General features: G+C 45.5%; 1 protein-coding gene across 1 annotated transcript in view; it reads right to left on the bottom strand.

The window, feature by feature from the left end:
- The window catches only part of casz1 (castor zinc finger 1), a 162930-nt gene that overhangs the window by 77820 nt on the left and 62429 nt on the right, over window positions 1-22681 (bottom strand). Inside the window, exon 4 of the mRNA XM_076163471.1 lies at window positions 12358-12406. The gene's annotated coding sequence lies outside the window, so the exon portion shown is untranslated. The remainder of the gene's footprint in view (window positions 1-12357; window positions 12407-22681) is intronic.

Here is a 22681-nt window from a genome sequence, read left to right as displayed (position 1 = left end):
TGAAGGCTCGCTCGGTAATCATTTTAGACAGATAGCCTTTCCCATCGCAGATGAGCAAATATTTGTAAACCAGCTATCTAATGGAAAATTATAGTGAAATTAGAGTGAAATTCATGACAGTGAAATCTGATTATCTGTAATTCTATTATGCCATCTTAGCCCACACAGCATATTTTTGTAGAGGTTTTTTTCCATAAATACCTATGCCAGGGGTCCTGCTAATCAAATAAAATTGAAATTCATCTTCCCATTAAATTCAATTAGCTGCAATTTTCTAAAGCCTAACAAAGATTTTAATTACTAAATTATAAAATTCTCCCTAGCCAAATTGGGGAGAGAAAAAGAGCATCCCCTGCATGTGAAAAACAAACCCATGAAAGGAAATTGTTGATCAAAAAAGATATCCAGGGGAAAATAACATTAGGGAGAGCACAGGGGCCCTTATTCAGCCGGCCTGGGTGGGGAGTGACGTGTGCCAAGCGCGAGGCTCCTGGGCCGGAGGAAATGAACTTAGCCGAGGTGCTCTCTGTCTCTAAATGTCTGCCCTCAGAGTTATTATGCTGTAATTGACTAATTGACACCTTAATTTCATTTATGGGGCTCCTGTGTTCATAAAGCAACCTCTGGGTGGGGCAGTGGTCTTGAGCGGAAGCGAGGAAGTCGACATCCAGGACAGCAGGTAGGGCCTTAGGCCTACACTTCTGTCCTTAGCAGATGAAGATTATGCATTTGATAATGAAATGATCAGGAGGAACGTACGGTCTTAGCAGAGGCTTAAGGAGCATCATACTCCATGTTTAAATCCCTCTGATGCGTGCTGATGGGTAATAATCACGCAATCTGTCACCGCAAATGACCTCCTCGAGGGTCGAAGACGTTTATCCTGAAAGGTAAGGTTCTCAAGCTGCCCGGTTGGGATTGAATCCATATTTTTGGCTTCTATACCTCAGCAGCTGATATTTCTGGGCTAGCAGCTGCGGCTCATTGGCACGAGGTAAACATCGGTCTGAGCTGTAGGTGTTTAACGGCGGCGGCCGGGAGTTACAGCTCCCAACTCTCCGAGGAGAGCGCGTTGCTAATAGGACAGCGGCGAGGTCGGAGGTCAGCCGCCAGGTCCATTTCCCAGCCACCCCCTGCTCCTCACCAGTGGGCTGCTAAAATAACAGCCCAGCACCCTCTGCAGACTACAAAGCTCCATCTGAAAAGGCACCTGCTGCTGTTATTCACTTTGGGCTCTTTGGCAGCTCACTCTGTCTGTTTAAAGGACACGAAGGAGAGAAAGACTGACTGGGAAATGATGAATTATTTAAGTATGATGTCTAATTGTTTCAAGGCAGACATCTTGTTTCTGGAAGGTAAAGGCTTTGGGGGTGTGGGCGTGTGCGTGCGGGGGGGAGGGGGGGGGAGGACTCTTTGTGAAGAGGCCTGTCGACTGTGTAACGCAGGCAGTGTAGTAGTTGAAGTGGCTGAGTAAATATGAACCAAACTGAAACTTTAATCTGCTTTTTTCCTCGCCCAAGCTGGCTGGGTATTAAAGATAATCTGTTTTGTGTGTCATATGGCGGCAGATATAGATGGAGCTAATTTTTAGAGACAAATCTGATATTTGTCAACTGGTTGAAAAAAACCTGGGGATTTTCTCCTAATCCTCCCTCGGATGTGGAGGCGCGTTAACAGCAAAATGCAGATGGTGTTCAGCGCACGGAGGGAAGCAGCACTCTGCGCCGTGCATACGGAGAGGAGCGGGGCAGCCTCGCTGGGGCTCAGCACAACCTGCGGGTAGCTAACTCCCCCCCCACCACACACACACACACACACACACATACACACACACATCCAATTAACAAGCCACTTGTGAAAGCAGGCACATTTAAGTCTATTCCAAAGAGCAAACTTTGCTAAACACATTTCTTGTGCGTTTTCCTCCTAACTTTTTTGTTTCCTTGCTGACATAACATCCTTTACTTCTAGGCTGCGTTCATCAAATATTCACTTGCAACTCAATTCCAATAAGGAGCAAGAAAAACAAATTATAAATAAAAATGGAGACATAAATCTTTCAGGATCCTAATTCTAACTCTCCCTCCGAGTGCTTCTGTCTTTATTTTGTCACATTAAGCAGTTTTGCTTTCCGTTCCCACTGCTAGGCGTGGCTGCCTTTACACTGCCTTTATTCTGCTGCTCTCTTGTTATGGAACACTCTGCATTTTGTGGTGTCACTTCTTTTATGCACAACTATCACTTGTGTAACTTCTGGTTTGTTTGTTAGGGAGTTATAACAATAAAACCTGTGTGAAGTTCTTTTTTCGGTCACTGTGGGACCGAGCCAAGTCTGCACTTCTCTCTGCGAAAAGCAGCAGAGAAAACAATCAAATTTCCACAGAGATGCAAAGCCGTCTAAGCCGCCTTATCTGATCCCGTATCTCCGGGAGATGTTTGCGCTGCTCGTTTTAGCACCAGGACGCAACATGGCAGAGCAGTTTGGATGCATTCCTAAACTGCTTTGTGGCTCCGCATTACATTTGACATTGTATTGATAGTTATTCTGTGGCCTTTTACACGCATCAGGTTGAACATATCCAGCACTGAGTTCAAGCTTACAGCAGAGAAAAGTGTGTGTGTGTGTGTGTGGTGAAATACAGCAGGACTCATTACGTTTGAGAGGAGCTTCTAAAGTAGTTAGTTCATTTATAAAGAGCTGATAGCAAACAGCATTGAAGCTACAATGGCTGGAGACAAACAAACAACACCAAATCTAAAGTAACTTCAATCCCGTACTTCACTCACACCGGATCCTCTCACAAGCACAAACAAAAGGTCTCTGTTACTGTGCTTGTGTCAAGTTTAAGCTGGACATTACAGTAAAGCAGCAAGCAAAGAAATAACCCATTGACCTACTACATGACTGACAGAGAGAGCAGCACTGCCTCTAGTGGTAGGTGGCGGTATTGTCCCTGATCAGATCCCTTCAGTAGGAGGCGCTACAGAGACTCAATTCATGGATTCCTTGAACAATATAAAGAGGGTTTCACTCATTCATACACACTCTATATCAGTCAGTTTTAAGCTTTAACTCTGCAGAAGACACAGAAAGACGTACATGTTTGTTATTGTTCTTTTTTTTCAGGTCAAAACGGTCCATAGTGCTCTTTCAACCGATGTCATAGCAACAGCTTCTCTCCTTAATTATCCAACTATTAAAAATACACGCATTACCATAATTAACGGGAAGTATTAATCTGGCCCTCATTTCCAACCCAGCCGATCTGAGTGTGTATTATTTAATAACTAAGCTCAAGTAGAAAAATAATATGGATTTCACACATTGACTTTGTATTTATATAAAACCAGATAAGCCAGATAAGACTTTGCTCGGAGATGCAATCTGAGTTTTTCATTAAAGTCTAAAGGATGACAAATGCATGTGAGAGTTTATCATCACGCCGCGCTGTGTGTCCTTTTTCATAATCTCTACATTTAAGTTGTAATTGCAGGAGAAAATATTCACAATCCAAGGACAACAAGCAAAGAGGCCACGTTGGTTTGTCTCTGCAGCCGGCACATTTGTTTTTGCACGCGACGCCGCTGACTTCTATCGATTAGTGCGGCTAAAGGAAAAAAAGTTGACATTATATGCTCGATGAAATTCAGCATTTTTTTAACCTTCAGCAATGCTTGTCATTCGCTTGTGAAATAAATATATAAATATCCACCAGGAGGAAGGGTGAAAAAAAAAATCACTAAAGCTCTTTTGGTGTAATTGGCTGAATAGCAAGGGCAGCAGAAAATTTACAGGCAGACAACAGTGTGAAGGGGACTCGGTCACAGTGCAAAACCAAGCCCTCAGCACCGGCAAGGGAGTAAGCAAGGCAGTGAGCGAGAGAGGGAGCGAGAGAGGGAGCGAGAGACAGAGCGAGGCACGGAGGAGGCTGCCTGGCGTATCCCAGCCAGCGCCAGGCACTCCTCTGCTCTCTCACTAGCTTTGGCTGCTAAGCTCCGGATCACAGTCCATTTTCTGGACAAGTTAAGTAAATAACCTGAGCAAGCATACAGAAGACAGTGACAGGGAAGAGAGAAATCCCCCCAAAGTCACAGTGGTGACAGTCCACTAAATCCAATCAAACGGATAGAGAGAGGGAGGGAGGGAGGGAGGGAGAGAGGGAGGGAGAGAGAGAAGGAGGGGAGGAAGATATCCTCTTTGCTGTCTGTGTGTGCGTGTGTGTGTGTGTCCAAAAGCATTGATGCAATAACACCTCATTCAGTGTTTAGCCCTTCTCAAAGGACAGGCAGGGATAACACTTTAAACCCTGTGGCTTTATCTCCTGCAGATTTTCCATAAAATGCCAAGCCGGGGAGCCGGGGCCATGTGACTACCATGTAGGTCAGGGCAGATGGGGGGTAGAGAGCGAGGGAGGTGAAGGGAGGGAGGGAGGGAGGGAGAGAGAGAGAGAGAGAGAGAGACAGAGTGGGGGAGGACGGGAGTTTTCTAATGGAACTGTTGAAAATAGCAAGCGGTAACCAGATTAGATTAATTAAGATTCTTTCTGTTGTTGAATCGAGGGAGACGGAGAATCGACAGCAGAAAGATACAAAGGCAGAGGAAGACAGAGGAGCGACACCACGTGCACATTTGGGGTTTTTAGCTGATGAAGGAAAGTTTAAATATGCAAATCAACCGGCAACTTTATTTGCAATAAAGGGACCGCAAACTTTCTCTCACCTTTTTGCAGCACGTTAGTAATCTTTAATATTTGAGGTGTAACAGAAGAGCATCTCCTCGACACCGGACACCCCAGTGTCAGTTGCGTGAATAAAATCTGAAAAACAGGCTGCAGGCTCTCTGCACCCAAATCTGTGAGGTAACCAGAGCCGGGACAGAGATATCTGCACCATGACTCCTCTAATGACTGCCTGCCCCATGAATCCCCCGACTGCAGAAACCAGAACCATCTTTGACGACGCCGTTACGCAAGAACTAAGCCTTAGATTCCTCCAGAAGGCACAAATTATTTACTGGAACAGCTTGAGCGTCTCCGAGCTCTTCCTCAGTCGGCCATTTTCACTGCTTTGAATACATAGCAAGTTATTGCTCATTAAGAAAGTCATTAATTAGGCAGCAACCAACGAGCTTATATGACTCTCTGAAGTCTGACAATTTGTTAGATCTAAATCATGGTCCGTGTCTATCAACCAGTCCTTGATAATGGGTGTGAATGTGGGAGCGTTCACATTAAGACCTCCACCAAGGCCAAACATCTCCTCTAACTTGCCATAACACCCTAAACCTGCATCTCTCCGCACATTACACTTTACAATACGAGTGATTGACCTTAAAAACTTCCCCATTGACACTTGAAGGATCTCTAAATGTATCTGTTTCAGAGATATTCATGGAAACCTGTAACATTGCTTGGCTCATGACCCACATCTCCACAAAATCTCTTGAAAATCCCTCACTAACCTTTTGAGTTGTCTTGCTAAACCACACACAAATCAAGGAAAGAACCTAAACTGCTTGGTGAAGGATTTTTGAACGACCTCCACACACCTTTCATCCCATCACTGTTCACTTAACGTGACATATCTGGTCTTACACGCCTTTATAAGGGTGCAGATGGTGATGGATGGATCTTAACAGGCCTCACACTCACCGCACCCTCCAGATCTGGGTTTTTATGAAAGCAGTCTGGTCTGAACTGGTTGATCTTTATCCATGACATTTTCAGAATACCGCGATATGTCAATATTCTGAAACTCAATGGGCTCGTATAATTGAACTAACGGCCCTTCGTTTCCATATATTGAGGCTACACCGGCTCCCAACGGAATACCAGCGCTGCTTGATGGAATACAAAAGATGGACAGGATTAGTCTTTGTGCTGTTGACTGACCTTGACCTATTTTGTGACCGACATCTTCACTCCATCACGACTCCATTTTTGTCAATAGAATGTGCCAAGAAATTACGTCTCAGCCCGACTTTAAATATCCACGCCTGGATGTCGGTGCTGAGCGGCGGCGGCGGCGGGGCTATCTTTGTATAACCTGGCCTCAATCAAACTCCAAGCCGCTATCCCTGTGAAAATAGTATTGATCAAAACTAGCATCTATCCATGCATAAGCGCCTGTTTGAATTGATTTTCCCTCCTTGAATTGAAAAATATATTAGACTTGATATGAATTACAGGCTGTTTTGCTTCAATTCATCAACACAGCCCGGATAATACTCGCCGTTGCCTGGGAAACGCGATAACAATTTTTGCCCGTTTGTTCACCCATCGATTACTTTAATCCATTGACGCTACTGTTTCCCCAGAAACCCAGGACAGATTGTAAATATCACTCATATCCGGGTGATTTATAGCAGTAACTCACAGATAAAGCATTAAAAGGGGATATATTCTATAGATTCCTGTGTTTAAGGGGCTATTTTCAAAGGTTGGGCTCCTTCTTCCACTCTTCTACTCTCCCTCGATGCAGCCCCGTGCACACCGAGTGAAAACACCCCTTCAAACTACCTCAGTTGTCAGGTTACGCTGAAAGGTTTGCCGCCTCTAAGTCCCGGGCTTCAGGGCTGATCAGTGTTATTCTGGTGACACGTCCCCTAAAGCCTCCTGACATTAAGCCTTTATAAGACAGTTATGGGCATTACATCGCTCCTGCAACATAAGCTACTTTTTATGCCTTTACCATCATGTTTAAATAAAATCACCACGGCGACAGATTAAACCCAATGGACCAATAACATGGCTCCTTTCTAACATACGGGCTGTTATTATATTGTTATAGACTCGGGGCCTTATAATGATACACTTTCACAAGGAGACATAACAAATATCTGCATCTCAACATAAATCACCTCAGATTGGCCAGTGGGAGTGTATTATTAACACATCAACACGGATTCATAGAAAAAAGCTGTTTTTCTGGCTTTTTTGTGTTAACCTCATTTTCTGGGTGCGATAGTGACGATTATCTTAAAGTTGACACAGAAAATGGCAGCAGGAAGTGTGTGTGTTTAACCAGTGTGTAACCCAGGGGCACCCGGGGTAAATTATGAAGTATGATAACGTTTGATAATAACCACAGGGCTCAACCTCCTCTGTCGCACACGTAAAGTCAATGTTTTTCATGTCCAACAAGACTGTAGACACACCAAGAACTCAATTCAGCCAGGAGTGACGCTTTGCAGAACTGTAATTGAAACTTTTAATTTGGGATAAGCGGAGCCCCCGACGGCGTCGTGTGAGAGAGCAGAGCCGGCGTCTCGTCTCAGAGACCAGAGAGGAACACAGGTGCCAAAGAATCGATCCGGAGTAAAGGAAGACACATTAATCAGGAATCAAAGAAATGTGTGTAACCATGCAGACCGTCATATTTCTGCATCATCACAGTGAGCGGCTTGCAATTATGAAGGCAACTCACATTCAAAACATTCAGATAAAAATGTGTTAAACTGCCTACGTTCTTTTACAGGAAGCTTATTTTCTTCCTGCTCCAAACGGTCACAGGCTCACAGCTGCACGCTAAATGCTAAACGCTCCTGATAGCGGCTTATTATCAAAGTTTCTCCAGGCTCGCCCGGTCTGACTCGATCCCGGGCTTTGGTACTGAAAATAATACGACGCTCCATCTTTCAAAGATGTACTTTTCCTAAAGCATTGTTGATTGCCCTGTGTCCATTACTTGGAGGGATTATGATAATATTCCACATTGTGCTCGGCGTGATGCACAGGAAATTCAATACTCAAAAGGTTAATGCAATCAATTAGGATGACAAAGGAGTAAAGTAAAACCCTCCTGCTCGTGGAAAAAAGAGACAGGAGAGGAGTGGGGGAGAAAAGGTATTGAAAGCTTGAATGGATCCACTGAGAGAAAAGAGGCACTTGAAACGACAGAAAAATGGCATTTATTCAACGTGGATCGTCTGATGCCGACTGAATGAAACCCACACCCTCACACACACACGCACACACACACACGCAGAGTGTACAGACGCAGGAAGGAAAAGATAGCTTTTAGAGAGCGAATTGTATCATTCAGCACTCAACCAGTTGTAATTGAACAATACAAGGGTAATATTTTTGTTTGAAGGTAATCGGATACCTAAGCCAAGGAAGAAGTGGCCACTACTCCGGGCTGGAGTGTCGATTCATAACGCTGATGATGTTCTATGGACTTTTGGCTCGTTCTGAGTCAAGTTTTGTCTCGGCGCGGCGTTCCCATGTGCATTGTTGCGCCGGCTGAATATTAACAGCACTACAATTGTGTATGGGAGCGATATCTTTTGTTATTTAGATAGATGTTACAATGCTATACAACACAAAGGAGTCTCATCATTGCAGATAAATGGATAAACTTGGATGGCGGTATTGAGCTCTACAACCATTGTAATAATCCATATTACCTTTTCAGACTGGGGCTCAGTCTGTCAAAACGGTGATGTATTAATCACATTTCAGCAATCCTCCGTGGCTAATGATAATGTTATGAGAGTCTGGGTGGCAATATTTCGCTAACGTCTGCAACGCCTATTTTCTGCCGATAAGTTGTGCAAGGAGAAAAGCCTAAAACCTTCTAATCCACTTAGGTGAGGCAGCGGACTTACCTACTTCTACAAACACACAACCTCATCAATCTACGACACCTTTGCATTCTGGCAGGCCGCCCCGGCTTGGAGCCGTGCAACAACGACAGCACATCTCTTTCTCCCCCCCCCCCCCCCCCACTTTTGTTTTGCACCAAATGGAGGCATGTTTCAGCAGTCAAAGGGAAAATAACAGCAGCAGAAACGCTTCTGCTCTGTTCTGCTCTGCTTCAGCTTTTTCACAGGCAGATTGAGATACAAGCCCACAGTGCCGTTTTTACTGTAATATAATTTATAATACAGGAAGTTATTTGACATTGTGTTCCTGATTCAAGTGTTATATATTACAAAAGAAAAAAAAAAGCAGAAAAGAAAGGATTAGACTTAAAACGCTGACTTCCTGCCAAACTCTTTGAACTGCGGCCTTCATTCCCCTAAATACCCCCACTTCCATTCAGCTCCACTTTGAACAAATAAAGAGGTACGGAGACAACCGGCACAAAAGCCGGAGTGAGGCGGTAACCAGGGCTTTATGTTCTGCACATAAGAATTCCACTTTTTTCAGAGGCGCAACTGCTGTAATTTGACCTACATCACATTTTTCTGTTTGGGCATTTTTTGGGTCCAGCAGCCACGTCACAGCAACAATGGGCCAAAAATGGGCTTTGAAGTCCGAGCTGAATGAGAACGGAGGGGCTGACACATGAAATGCCCTCACAGCTGGGCTGCCCCCAGTCAAAAGAAAAACAAATACTTTGAATGAGCGGGGGACACGCCGCTCCTGTCTGAGCTTCCTACGGCCCTGAGCCGCCGCCGGGAGGAGGGCTTTCACGACGTGCCCGTAATGATGGATGGATTCAGGGGAAGGTCTATTCACATGGAGATGTTACATCATAAATATTTACACAGGGCCGGCGTTTCCATGTAGCCTCTGCTTGTTTTGACACACTGGAAAAATTTAAAGGCCAAAAAAATGTAAGAGAGAGCAAAGCGCGGAAAATGAGGAGGCGGCTTGTTTTTGTTATCGTATTATATTGAGCAATACAATCACACTAAATTGAGTTTCATGAGCTGTTGTCCTTTTCTTCCTCGGCGAGACAAAATATCTTTCCTACGGCGAAACGTGGCTTTATTTACCTTCATCCTGGAGCGAGTAAACTCACGTTTATTACATCAAAGAAACACTGAAAAACCAACAACACAACACAAAGTGAGCTCGCAGTTTCAAAAGGCTATTATCAATTATTATCAAATCCATATTACTCCATTTACATTAGGCGCAGCTACAATAAGGAAGCGAGCGCCCTCCAGAAAAACTCATCACTTTGCTTAACAATCACGCCCAATCCATTTAAAAGCCTGATCTTTCACTAAGAACCAAGAGGAGGAAAGAGAGATGCCATTGTTGTTGGTAAGCAGCCCTACAAATTTCTGCTCAGCGAGCTCAATTAAAAGCCTGGAGGTCCCCTGAGATCGTCCCTGGAACCAATGAAAACAAATTTGGCAGTTTAATTTTCTTCCCACTGTGTAAGAGAGGGACTCCACTCTGGGAGCGCTCCCCAGCTCTGGTTTCTGGGATCCAAACGGAGCGTGGCGACGCCACGCAGGGCCCACGGTGGAGCCGGATGGGCCTCTTGATTAGATGACTTAAAATATATCAAAAGCCAATTAAAAGCAACTAAACTCCGGCTATGTGGGCTGAGGCGAGATGGGACGGGATACGCTCGTGCTCGCCTTCACAGGACTTCCAGCTCAGTCCAGCTGTTTTGGCTGCATCCAGGTGTGTAGGATCACAAAACCATCAACCAAATCAATCAATCATCAATGCCAAAGAGTGATCGTACCTATAACCCCCATTAGTCGACCCCTGCAGTTGAATAAGCTGGTATTCAACTCACAATCTGACATACATCACACTTATACAAACAAGGCAAGTACAACATGTTTGCACGCACACATGTTGTCTCTCATGAGATGGAGGCAGAATATCAGGTCGATGTCTCTGTAGGATCATGCATGCTTATGAGAGGAGCCACGGTTGCCATGGACCTGATCGGCGGCTTTCGTTTCCATTTTGATTCGGGTTATTATCGCAATCTGTGGCCCGTGCGTCATCAGCACGTAGCAGGGATGTACACCAGGCGTCTATTTGGGGCTCTGATTGATGCAAGGAGTGTGTCTTCTCTCTGGTGCGTGAGTGACACCGTCAGAAACAAAGGAGCGTTTGGTGTAGCCGGCCCCCCCCCGGCCGTGCCACCAGCCCCCCGGTGATAGCCAGGGTCTCCGGCTTGACACGAGACAGCCCACGGTGTCACTTGTGAATGTTTAGATCCCTCTTGACTAGGAGGCCAGGGGCAAGGGCTGCTGTGTGCATCCTCCTGACAGACTCCCACATCAGCATTGTGCTCATACCAGCTAACATCATTAGCACAGAAGGTTTCATCTCAGGGAGGGGGGTGCAGGGGGGGGGGAGCAACCCAGTTTCTTCAAGTCACAAGTCATTAGCGTCCTCTCGAGAGTCAAATTGTACAGAGGCAGATTTTCTATCAGCAACCAAAGGTTTTATACTCTTGTTAATTTGGTGGATGTCATCTGTACTTAGATGTCTGTGTCTAATGTCGGTTACAGTAATAAATGCCATATAGTGGAAAAATTATATTATTTTGTCGAGATGACTGCGTGGGATGTTGCCACAGCAACCTCCAGACATAAAGCAGACATAAAAGAGCATCAAGATGTAATTAACGAGACAGCGTACGCCAGATAGCCAGAATATCAAATAAAGATTGCTGCTTCATGCTAAAACACACATTATTACTGCCATGCTTTAGCTTACACAGTTTCATATTCCAGCTGAGCACTTTGCACTTGGACTGGTTTGTGTTGAATTGTAGTATTTTATAAGTGCTGCCAGTGAGTGAAAACGAGGAGCTTAACGGCCCATAGAGTCGTGGGTAAGAACAAAACGGTGACACAACACAGAGAACATTGATGTGACTGAAGGTTTGAGTCTGTGAACAATGCAGGACACTGGTTTGTACTGTATAGATCCCTCAGAGAGAGAGGGGGGGGGACAGAGAGAGGGGGGGGAGAGCGAGGTAGAGGGGGGGAGAGAGAGGGGGGGACAGAACGAGAGAAAGAGAGAGAGAGAGAGGGAGAGAGAGGGAGACAGAGAGGGGGAGACTGAGAGAGAAAGGGGTAGAGGGGGGAGAGGGAGGGAGACAGAGATCGAGAGAGAGCGAGAGAGAGAGAGAGAGAGAGAGAGAGAAAGGGGGAGGGGGAAAAAGAGAGGGAGAGAGAGGGGGAAAGAGAGAGAGAGAGAGGGAGAGAGAAACAGAGAAAGAGGGAGAGAGAGAAACAGAGAGAAGGGGGAGAGAGAAACAGAGAGAGAGAGAGAAAGACAGAGAGAGAAAGGGTGAGGGCGGAGAGAGAGAGAGCGAGAGGGGGGGAGAGAGGGAGAGAGAAACAGAGAGAGAGAGAAAGAAAGAGAGCGAGAGCGAGAGCGAGAGAGAGAGAGAGAGAGAGAGAGAGAGAGAGAGAGGCCCTCCCTGGAAAACAGATACATCAGTGTGCCTGTGTAGTGTACGACATTGCTGTGAGTTAATCAGTTGGAAAATAAAACGGTGGGATTCTAATAAGTCATTTGTCAATTTTTACAACCCCCAGACACATTGATCCATGGGGATTAATGAAGATGCCTGATATTGTTGTAGATATGAACAGGGGAGATGGTGGGGACAGTAATCAGTCATGTTGGGGATTTGTCCTACCTCGCTCTCTCTTCCTGGGGAGTCACTGAGCACGGGGGCCTCGCTTCATCTGAGGAGGAGCAGAGCAAAGAGCACACATTAAGAGCCGCACACTGATTATACGAGTGTGTGCGGGTGTGTGTGTGTGTGTGTGTGTGTGTGTGTGTGTGTGTTCTGAGAAAATCCATACATTTACGCAATTCACACACAGCCGCTGACATGAGCAGAAAAGAGAGAATATGCTTTGTACTTTTGTTGCGCTGGGTGCAGACGCTGGGCCCGGTGCAGTTAAGTACTCTCACCAGTTTACAAATGAAACTAAAGAGGGATTCCAAGCCAGTAGATTTCACCTTGGAGTTCCCGTCGGCTCAGGCTGACTGGACGCGGCCTCACAGAGTGAAAAATGAAATAAATTGCTCCCCTTTGACACCCAAGTAGCGAAAATTACACAGCACAGATGTAAAGATATCCGCAGGCAGCAGTACTGCCGTGAAAAATATAGCTGAGGGGTCAAAGGAGGTAATGGGAGAGAAAATACAGCAGAGATTCCTTTTTGTGTCTCTGTGTGTGTGTGTGTGTGTGTGTGTGTGTGCGTTGGTCTGTAGGCGACGCTCCCGGTGAACACACTCCCTATCCAGGATCACAAACACGGCGAGACGCGTTCCTTCCAGTGGAATCGTACGCGTGGCATTCAGGGGGGGGTGGCGGCGGCGGCGGCGTCAACTCACCGCACGTAATAGACGAGGACAGTACCTGACTTTGACAGAACAGGTCGACTCGCACTTCTAAATCCTCCCCAAACTTCCTCTAACCTTGGGAGCCGGAGCGTCGCCTCCAAAAAAAAAACAAAGTCATAATAATTCTAACCTGATCTTCCTACTTATTCTATATCTCCCCTCAGCAACCCAACTTCTTCTCGGCAACAGTGCAGTTATTAATTCATGAGGCACTAATTAGTTCTTTGTTTAATTTTGTGTTAAACAGACTGACCGGAATGATAACGACTCGCGCTGTAGCGCTTCGGTCCCATGCCGCTCCTGTTTGCTACAACAAGGGAGCATCGTGCGACTAGCATGATGAACCCAATTCCCTTCTAAGTTGCACTTCATTAAGTCAAAATGTGACAAGGAGCTTAGAGGAAGAACTGGCAGATCTGATCATACATAACAATGCAGGCCCAGTAAGTTTGGGGGGGAGGTTGGTGGATTCCAGCGTGCATGTTGATAATTTTCTATTTTTAACCCTTGGGGGCCGTCTTTCATTTTCCTTTAATTGTTTTTGTTGGGAGCTGTACTGTCCTCTTTTTAAATTGCAGCTCCTATCATCTCCCCTGATCAACCCCCTGTGCAACATTGCAGGCAGACGAGTAAACAACAGGGTTGCCCTTTTCCACGATGCAGTGCAGTACGGTTTGCTCCACTGAAGCCGCCGCCGCCGCCGCCGCCGCCGCCGCCGCCGAGCGCCTCCTCCCATACAGGTGCTTATTGAAAAGAGGCAGTTTCACCAGCTGCCACAATAACAGCAGTGACGACTGAAATGCAACAACAAAAATAAAAGTTTTTGGCTTTGTAAGTTGACAAACCTGCTAGGTGAAACCAAGAGAAAGATGTAAAGGCTCATTCACGATGGAGGAATGTGTGGAGGTGTTTTCATCGGCCCATATTTCACATACCAGCACAAAATCTTATTGTTGAGGATGTGACCCAACTCATTCAGAGCATGCAGATCTAAAAGTCTGATTGTTTCCCTAATGACACGTTAGCAGTTTAGCAGCTTAACTTCCTTACTAGGCTCTAATTCTGATTAAGATAACACCTGATTCTCTCTGGGCGTTCACCCCGCAGGCAGACGCCTCAATACACCGCAAGACAAGCCGCAAATATCACTTTTAGTCTCCAAATGTGTCTTTCACGGCAAATAATCAGCAGAGGAGCTGTGCTAAGATGTTTGGTCCCTCTCAGAATCTTCCCGCTGGCTGAAGACGCGATAAAATCAAAAAGCAGACAAGTAATTACACCGTATAATAGGCAAGATTGGCATTTTCAAAATCATTTTCATGTGGATGGAAATGACATTGCATAGACTATTCTGTATTCACTGGTGCAGATAAATAAACAAGGCATGGAGAAGAAGGGGGGCATACAGAACGCACAGTACAATGGCAAGCAGGTCAGTAATTAGAAACTCTGTTTGCACAGTAATAATTTTAATATATTCATCAGGAAACAGAGCATGCCTGGCATGATAAAATCCCATCAAGGAACATATCCTGACTGCCTTAACCTTTTAAACAGGCTGCAGCCGCCAAGAACAAACCAAAGAAATATTCAAATAAATAGATAGAAGTTAGAAGACATGCAGCTACACCCGCACCTATATTAAAAAATAAATAAAGACCACATTAACAGCTGCTGACAGGGACGTTTAACCCTTTACTCTCCTTCCTTTGTGTTGTTCAGAGCCGGCAGCTTCACGGAGCCTTTCGGGGCTTTCAGCGGCGCTACACCGCAAACACACGGCTCAGCTTTTGTTGCGGCGAGCGTAAAGAGGAATATGTGCTCATAACCTTGTTTGTTATTGAAGGTGGCAGTGATGATGCTTTGGAAATTACTGCAAATTGCTTTGAAGGAGTCCTGACATGCAAAAAAACCTTGACCTCGCGATGCCATTTCCCAGAAGAATGCATAATTGTGTGAAGAATTGAAGGTGGAGCGAAAAGCTTAACATGGCCAACCAACAGGATCTACCAGCAGATGAGTCAGGGAGAGAAGCTCAACGCCATTATTCTCCTGCTATAAACACCTCAGATCTGCATACGGTCTGATTCTTTCAAACTCTGCGTTGTTGAGCGGATACATCACACCTTGATGTCTCCAAACTGTTTCTAATCACGTCCAATTTAAATAACAAGAACGCACAAACAAGCACTTGACTGAGCAGAACCTTTTTAGAAATAATGACCCCCTGTTTGCCGTTATGATTGCCAGTCTATTGTCTAAAAGTTTCCTGGTTTCATTTCGCAGAGATAAACTCAGAAACGTGCGAGTTTACACGACCTCATTTCTAATCTAAACTACCTGTAATTACACAAAGAGGAAGCGGCGGTGAGGATGTGCCGGGAGCTGAACGGGGCTGTAGCTTCTCCGCTCGCCCGATGAGAGACTGACCGTTCCTCCTCATGCATACTTGACAGCAACCTCGCAGGCCCCCTTTTTTTGTGCTGTCACTTCTGGCCCCTATTCTCCCCGTTTGCCCCCCTCGGGTGCAGGACAGAGTCGGGGGGCTCGGAGGGCAGCTACCTCCACAGTCTCGGCTGTCCCCTCCTCGCCTAATTTTTGTTGTCCGACCCTTTGAAACCTCAATCCCATGCCGGAGCGAAGAATGGTGATCCATGTGCAACAAGTGCGGCTGCCATGGAAACCCCCGTTTTCCCCCCAAAATATTCCTTTTTATCCCTTTTGAGGAGCTGTCACCGGGCAGAGCAGGCATCACACGACCCCGCTGCCGCCCGTGACAAAGCCCATTTTCTGCCTGCTCCTTGATTGATTAAAAAGGACTTTTTAGTAAAACCATGTTAAAGGACAAAAAAAAGTGACAAACAGAAGAAAGCACCCTGGGAGACGGTCCAATCAGACGGGTCCCCCCCCCCCTGCTCGCCGCCACCGCCACAAGGGAGAAAGAACAATATCATAATCGGCACAAAGGAGAGGTCAGGCCACGCATGAAACGCCACCACAAAGGCGATTACCAGCAAAGTTTGTGGATTTGGTTGGTTAGGCTACATCCAGCCAACACACACACATAATCGTATCCTCTGTGTGTGTGTGTGTTTGTGTGTGTGGTTTGCCTCGATTCGGCTCTTGATCTGTGACTTGCGGGCTTTTATTCCAGAACTTCACAGTGTGTCCTGACCGCGGCGCGTATTCACACTCCAGCCAAACCCTTTGATTATTATAAAGGCTTTTTGCATTACGCCGCCGCACATGAGAGGGAAATGATACACGCAGCCACCGGGGCTCACGTGTGTGTGTGTGTGTGTGTGTGTGTGTGTGTGTGTGTGTGTGTGTGTGTGTGTCTGTGATATGGGATCAATATTCCATGCATCGGGCATTTCACTCCTCCGGTTGACCTAAGTGACAGACCATTTAAAACATAGAAAGAGCGAGAGAGAGAGAGCGAGAGAGAGAGAGAGAGAGAGAGCTCAGCTGCTCTGCACGGCACCAAAGGGAGACCACATTATTAATTTATCTCAAAAGAACAGGTCGATACGAGGAGCCTATTGCTTACATGTTTTCTTTTTGTTGCCAGTTTTTGTTATAAAGCTTCGTCTGTGATTTGATAATGGAGCGACGGGGGAGAGAGAGAGGGCGAGAGAGAGAGATGTCGCCGGGACGTTGTGTGTATATTTGCATGGTGTAAAATCCGGCGGACGTATGTATTCAGCAGCGTTATAGACATACAGCTGCTTCTGTCCCTTTGTTTCTGAGTGGAGATGTGGAGGAGATATTTACCAAGAGGATGAGGAGGGGGCGGAGGAGGCGGAGGAGGCGGAGGAGGAGGAGGAGGAGGAGGGGGGGGAAGCAGAAGCATTAGAAGCGTCCGCACATGAGCAATTAGTATTCCAGATCCTGATGGTTCTAAACACAAAAAGGCCTCAGCAAATCCCCACGGCGGAGGTGTCAGACGGAAAATGACGAAAATCTGCTCCTTGACAGGGAGTCATTTATATTTTAGCTTCGTTCCATTATCTTAACGAATCCATCATCAGCCAATGCAATATTAACAGCAGAAAATCAACTCATTAGATCCAGGGGGATTTAATCAAGATTGCAATCATGTATGCGGTTCCTGGAGAGTTGGCTTCTTCTTCTTTTTTTTCTTTTTGGTCCTTTCCACGTAATTGCCGCATCTCAGATCTTAATAAATTATTCTCCGTCTGAGATTGATGCCTTTTTTTCCCTCGCCTCTCACGCCATGCACTCACTGTCTCCAACTATAATATTTACCATAAACATTATTATGTCATGGGCACACAGTTTAAAATGGCCTTTAGCTAACTCGCACAAGTAATTGGCTTCTCTATTTCTCTCTCGTTTCCTTGCTAATTGCCCGGCGATATTGCCAACAGTTCCCTCTGAAAGAAAGAAAAGGCCTCTTTCCCTACGAGCTGTTGCTAGGATGTTCCAACCTTTAATATGTGGAAGGGAGAAAGAATTTCCTGTGTTTGATAATGCTTAACAAGACGGGCAGAGAGGATGAAAGGACTTTATACATTTGATATGTTAAATTTGATGTGAAACACTGACATCAGAGAGAAAATAGCCGGGGCTCAAATTTCAGGTGGAGACACTATTTTAGTCGCGTTTCTGAGAAAAACGCTCAGCAGGAAAGGATCGGCAACAGACGGACGACAGCCGCACATCAATTATTCCTCAAATCTGAGCGGAGCAGGAAAACAAAGCCTCTGTCTCGCTTTCTGCCTATTGACCAATTTTGATCAAATGCTTATATTATATAAGATACGGTTTGTGTGCCCTGACTAAAGGTTGGGATCGGATCAAGGCCACATCCTGTTCCTTTGCTGCGTATCAGTAAGGCTATTCTTACTCAAGTTCAGGGATCTTATCTAATATCTGTGGACATAATCCTCTAACGCAACAATAGAAGCCAAATTCTAACGTGTGTGGCAGAGGTCAAGGAAGAAGCGCTCTCACTACGAGCAGTCATTCAGCAATCAGAGGCCCACATTGAAAGGGAACATACTGAGTATTATGGTGTAACAGAGTGGGGAGCAGGAAGGTGTGGAACATTGGCAAAGTTACTAAAGTAAACAGCTTCAGTCAGACAAACTCACAGACCCTCAGCTTTGCTTTCTGTCTTCTTGGTGTCCTTTATGTCTGTGACGTGTTTACATCATCATGTCACACACCGTCGACACACACACCCAAGAAGTAACAGGTCAGTGAGTGCTCGGTCAGTGTGAACCGCGTCACAGCCGGCCAATCACGAGAGCAGGGGGGGGGGGCTTAAACCTAAAATAGCTCGTTTTCACTCATTGTGCACTGAGTATGGGGCATTTTAAGGGGGTACAAGTACAATATTCTACTTTAATGTGTTATATATACAGAATCTAATGCTGCTCTCAGCATAACTCACTCATAATACCATGAACTGTATCAATGTAAAGAGGAAAGTGAGAGTTTCCAACCTAAAACCTAATTTCTTTGTTTTGTAACATAAATCAGTGATGCGGCTGATGTGTCTAAAGTGTCTGTGGAGCCAGAAGACCAACACACACGCTGTGCATTGTCAAGTATGTGAACTCAAACCAATTTTCTCTAAATGCTTAGTTTCATTTATGACTTGGAGCTTCTAAACAGGAAAAGGCGTCCTTATCTGCACACACATCGCTGGCACAGTCTTGGGGTAATCACGAATTGTATCTGGCTGTGGGAGGCAGAAGATGTTTATTAATACAGGCCAAAGTACGGGAGGCTGGAGGAGCGTCGTGTTTCACAGATGAAATTTCTCTCCCGGCTTTGAATTCTTTGGGTTTCTCAGCTTATTATCCTCTCTAATGATGAGAAGTGTTAGAAAGGACCGGGTAAGCTGATAGAGAAGAGGAAGAAACGGGCGACATGATGACTTTATGAGTGACCTCTTTAACCTTGAAAAATAAAAATAAAAGTATTCACCCACAGTTTGATCACATGAAGAAGTGCCATTCTTGTCAGCAGCACTTGGAGAGGCTTTTACGGCGGCGTTGTATTGAGCTCTGTGCCAACTTCATATCTGCACCTACAGTTTCACTCTTTGTGCGGCGGCGGTGCTTCTTTTTCACTCACAGACAGGATTAACTCCTAACATGTTCAACATGATCCAAAAGTGTAAAAACTGTCAAAGAGACCTTTAATCTGCCTATGGAACAAAGCCTTTTGTACAAGGTCTAACCTGACCTTGTCACTGCAAGTTTAACTTGCTGTCTGTGAGGCAATATAAAGCCTCAGCCAGCCCTCCTCTTCCTCTCCCTCCCCCCTCTCAGCCCCTCTCTCTCTTTCTCTCTCTTTGCACAGAAATATGGGTATGTGCGAAGCTGCAGTACCAAATTCTGTGTTAATCCCCGTTTCTACGAGACGACCAATAGTAAATCGGTGTCTTCTGTAAACCAATCCTGATTTTTTTCCCCCTTTATCTTGATTTATTAGATTACCAGTCCTGGGCCTCTAAATCTCTGCTACACATACTAATCCTAATCAGAATAGACAAGTATTAGCCCACTTCAAGAGCAGCTGAACTGCAGCGATGGCCAACTTTCAGCATGAGGGAAACTACAAGCTTATGAGCTTGTTGGGGCTTTATTCGTTTTCCTTTTTTCTCGGCGTACATTAGCAGAATGAGTGCATAATTAAATACATAAATCCTGACACACAAACCCTCAAAAGACCTAAAACCGCTGAACCCCATCCAGTTTGTCTTTCTTTTCCCTGCACAATGAAGTTAGTGAGCCAAGCCCAATCATTTGTATTTTTCTCAGATTTCTAACAGTGAGCAAAGCAAAAATGAAAGTCCCATTGAAAACAACTGCAAGAATTAATTTTACATCTCAGTGAATTCAAGGCAGTGTTGTCAAATCATGAGCAGCAGGGCTACATATCTAATTTCCCTTGGTTCAGAGATTGTTGAAAAAAAAGAAGAAGCAATAAATCACTTTTTATCTACGATAATAAATCTAATATCTTCACAAAGGTTGGCGGAGGCGAACACAGAGGGCAAACAGAGGCAACCAAAACAAGCCAATTGGTCAGATTAGGCTGGAGTCCATGTGACACATGAGGCCATGGCTGGAGGACATTAAGAAGTGTCTGCTTGAACACTAATGCTGGTGGCAGCTGTTCGTCTGCCAAAAACTGCAGCAGCAGCAGCAGGGATATCCTGAAATACTATTGAAAACCTCTAAACCTCCTGCTCGCTGATGTAAAGCTATACAGCCGCTCGGCGCCAGCACAATCACTGATCAATCTGGGAAAGTTAAAAATGGAGCCCGGGTTTGAGGACTAAAGCTGCTGCTTTTCATCAGGGAAGGTCAAAGCTGTGATCTCAGGAGGGATGTCACAGTTTAACAGAGAATAAAACTCGGAGTCTGTTCGCGCCGTTGTACGTGCGCGCGTCTGACGGCTGTATCCGTGTCCCTGCATGAGTACACGTAGAGTTCCGTGGCGGCGGCGGCGGCGGCGGCGGCGGCGCAGAGGTTGCCCCTGCCCGCGGCCCTGAGGGGTGACAGCAGAGTTAAGGGAGATGTGACAGCCATGTCTGCTCCCTGTATGTGTTTGTTTGCCCCTGAAAATGAGACACCGGTTTCACTCGGGCCCCCTGGGCATGTTTAGCTCTGCCTCCACCACATCGCCTTCATTTGATACAAAGTGGAAGTCCACACGATTATAATACACATCTCCGCTGGTGAGGCGAAAGTAGATACTTATACACTTCACGGCATCAGAAACGCCTATTGATTATTTGCTACATTTTTCAGTATCCAACCTAAAGTGGGGTTAGAAGAGGCTGGAGAGTAATATTTCTACTTTTTGATGCACGGTGCTGCATTACAGCTCAATCCTAATACGATAGATGTTGTCAGAAGTGAGAGGCATATTTTATAGTAAACAGCTAATACAGCGTGTAAGGTTTGATGTGGGGAAAAAAAACTACAATGCCGTGCTTATGGATGTATGCCAGATAAAAGTGAAGAATAGATTCCGTTTGCTCTTGTGTTTTGTCCTTAGACCCGAGTGTCACCAAGTGTACTTTGGAAGGAATATTCATTTCCTTAGGAAGCCCTCGTCAGCCTTGTGACCCAATCCATATCCATTCTGTCCTGTCTGCCCTCCCTCGTCCCTGCCTCTTTTCTGTAAGCGGCAGATATTTCACCTGCCTATCAGTTTCCCTTTAAACATGCTGGTATATGCAGGAAAGGCGCCCATATAGGGTCACTGGCTGTCCTCTAACCAAGCCCTCTTTGAAGCCACCATCCTGTTGGCTCTGCTTCCCCCCTTCTTCTATCACTCAAATTACAGTGTGCAGAGGTCACTGGCAGAAATGAGTTCAACAGGACTGATTAACTTTGATCTACTTTTACAGATTACTGAGAGGGGAAAAGTACAAGTCTTGGGTGGCAAACTATAAATTTAGGCTCACCCTAATTCATATTTACAACAGGAAAATAGCAACGCTCCATCATTTTTCCTTCACTTCCTGGAACAAAGCCTGGAAGAAGTCCGGCGCTGTGGCGTATTCTCAAACACGGCGCAAACACTGCAGATTTGCGAGTGTGTTTCTGTACGCGGCACACAGGAAAATCTAGTTTGATACTAAATAATGGGAATCAGGTCATTTCCATGCAGAAATGTGTGGCGGGAAGGAAAGCAGCTGCTTCAATGTGAGGAAGGTAGGAGGAGGTTAAGAGGAGTCAATGGAGGCTAAAGAGACAGCAGGTCTACCGATGACAGAGAGAGTGGCCAGGGACTGCAGTTCAGGACTTCTGGAAACCACATCAAACAGACTATGGAGCGCTGCCAAGACGAACACACACCAACTGTTGCAAAGAAAAAAGAAAAAAGGAGGGGAGGGAGGGGAGAGAAATGGAAAAAGGGGAAGATAGAAGAAGTGTGTGTTCGAGGATCAGGGGTGTATAGAGTTAAAGTGTAGAGGCAGTGGGAGATACTGGTGAAGAATGAGAGGAAGGAGCAAAAGAGGGGAAAAACACACAACCCTCACTATTCCCGTTAGACATCGTCAGAATGTAGAAGTTGTGATTTTCTCCGTGTTGCTTCCGTTTGCATTGTCTCGTTTTTGGGAATTCCAGAAAGCCTTTTGATGACGGCGGAAACAGGTGTGAGCTGGCAGCGTCCAGGCAGAAGGGAGGCAGGAGTGTATTACTGTAACAGGTTGTAGGAGTGCAATGAACATTTACACACAAAATCCCACAATCCAAAAATTCATTATATGAATCATAAAGTTGTAACAGGGCGGGTGACGATGTCATCCAGCGTCCCCACAGATACACCGAGCTGAGTGTGGACCAGAGGGACTCATGGGAAAACAGATCCACCCAGTCAGAGGTATGAACGGAACAGGAACAAGCCACTGAACCAGCGCAGCTACTTTAAAGCTAGAAGCTCCTGAGAAAAAGTAGCTAACTACATTGAAACGACTTCAAGCAGCAATGTGAAGTATTTGTGCCAACTACACACTCAGCCGTTTGAAAATGAGAAAGGGCAAAACAAAACAAAACATAACCCTCATATAACAACCATTTCACCAAGCTACATTGTTTTGAAAATAGCTGAGC

The sequence above is a fragment of the Genypterus blacodes genome, unplaced genomic scaffold (genome assembly GCF_046128005.1).
Source record: "Genypterus blacodes isolate CSIRO-AG114 ecotype Tasmania unplaced genomic scaffold, CSIRO-AGI_Gbla_v1 ptg000131l_1, whole genome shotgun sequence".
NCBI lineage: Eukaryota > Metazoa > Chordata > Actinopteri > Ophidiiformes > Ophidiidae > Genypterus > Genypterus blacodes.
The sequence above is the reverse complement of the archived record's forward strand: the minus strand, read 5'-3'. Positions and strand labels throughout refer to the sequence as shown.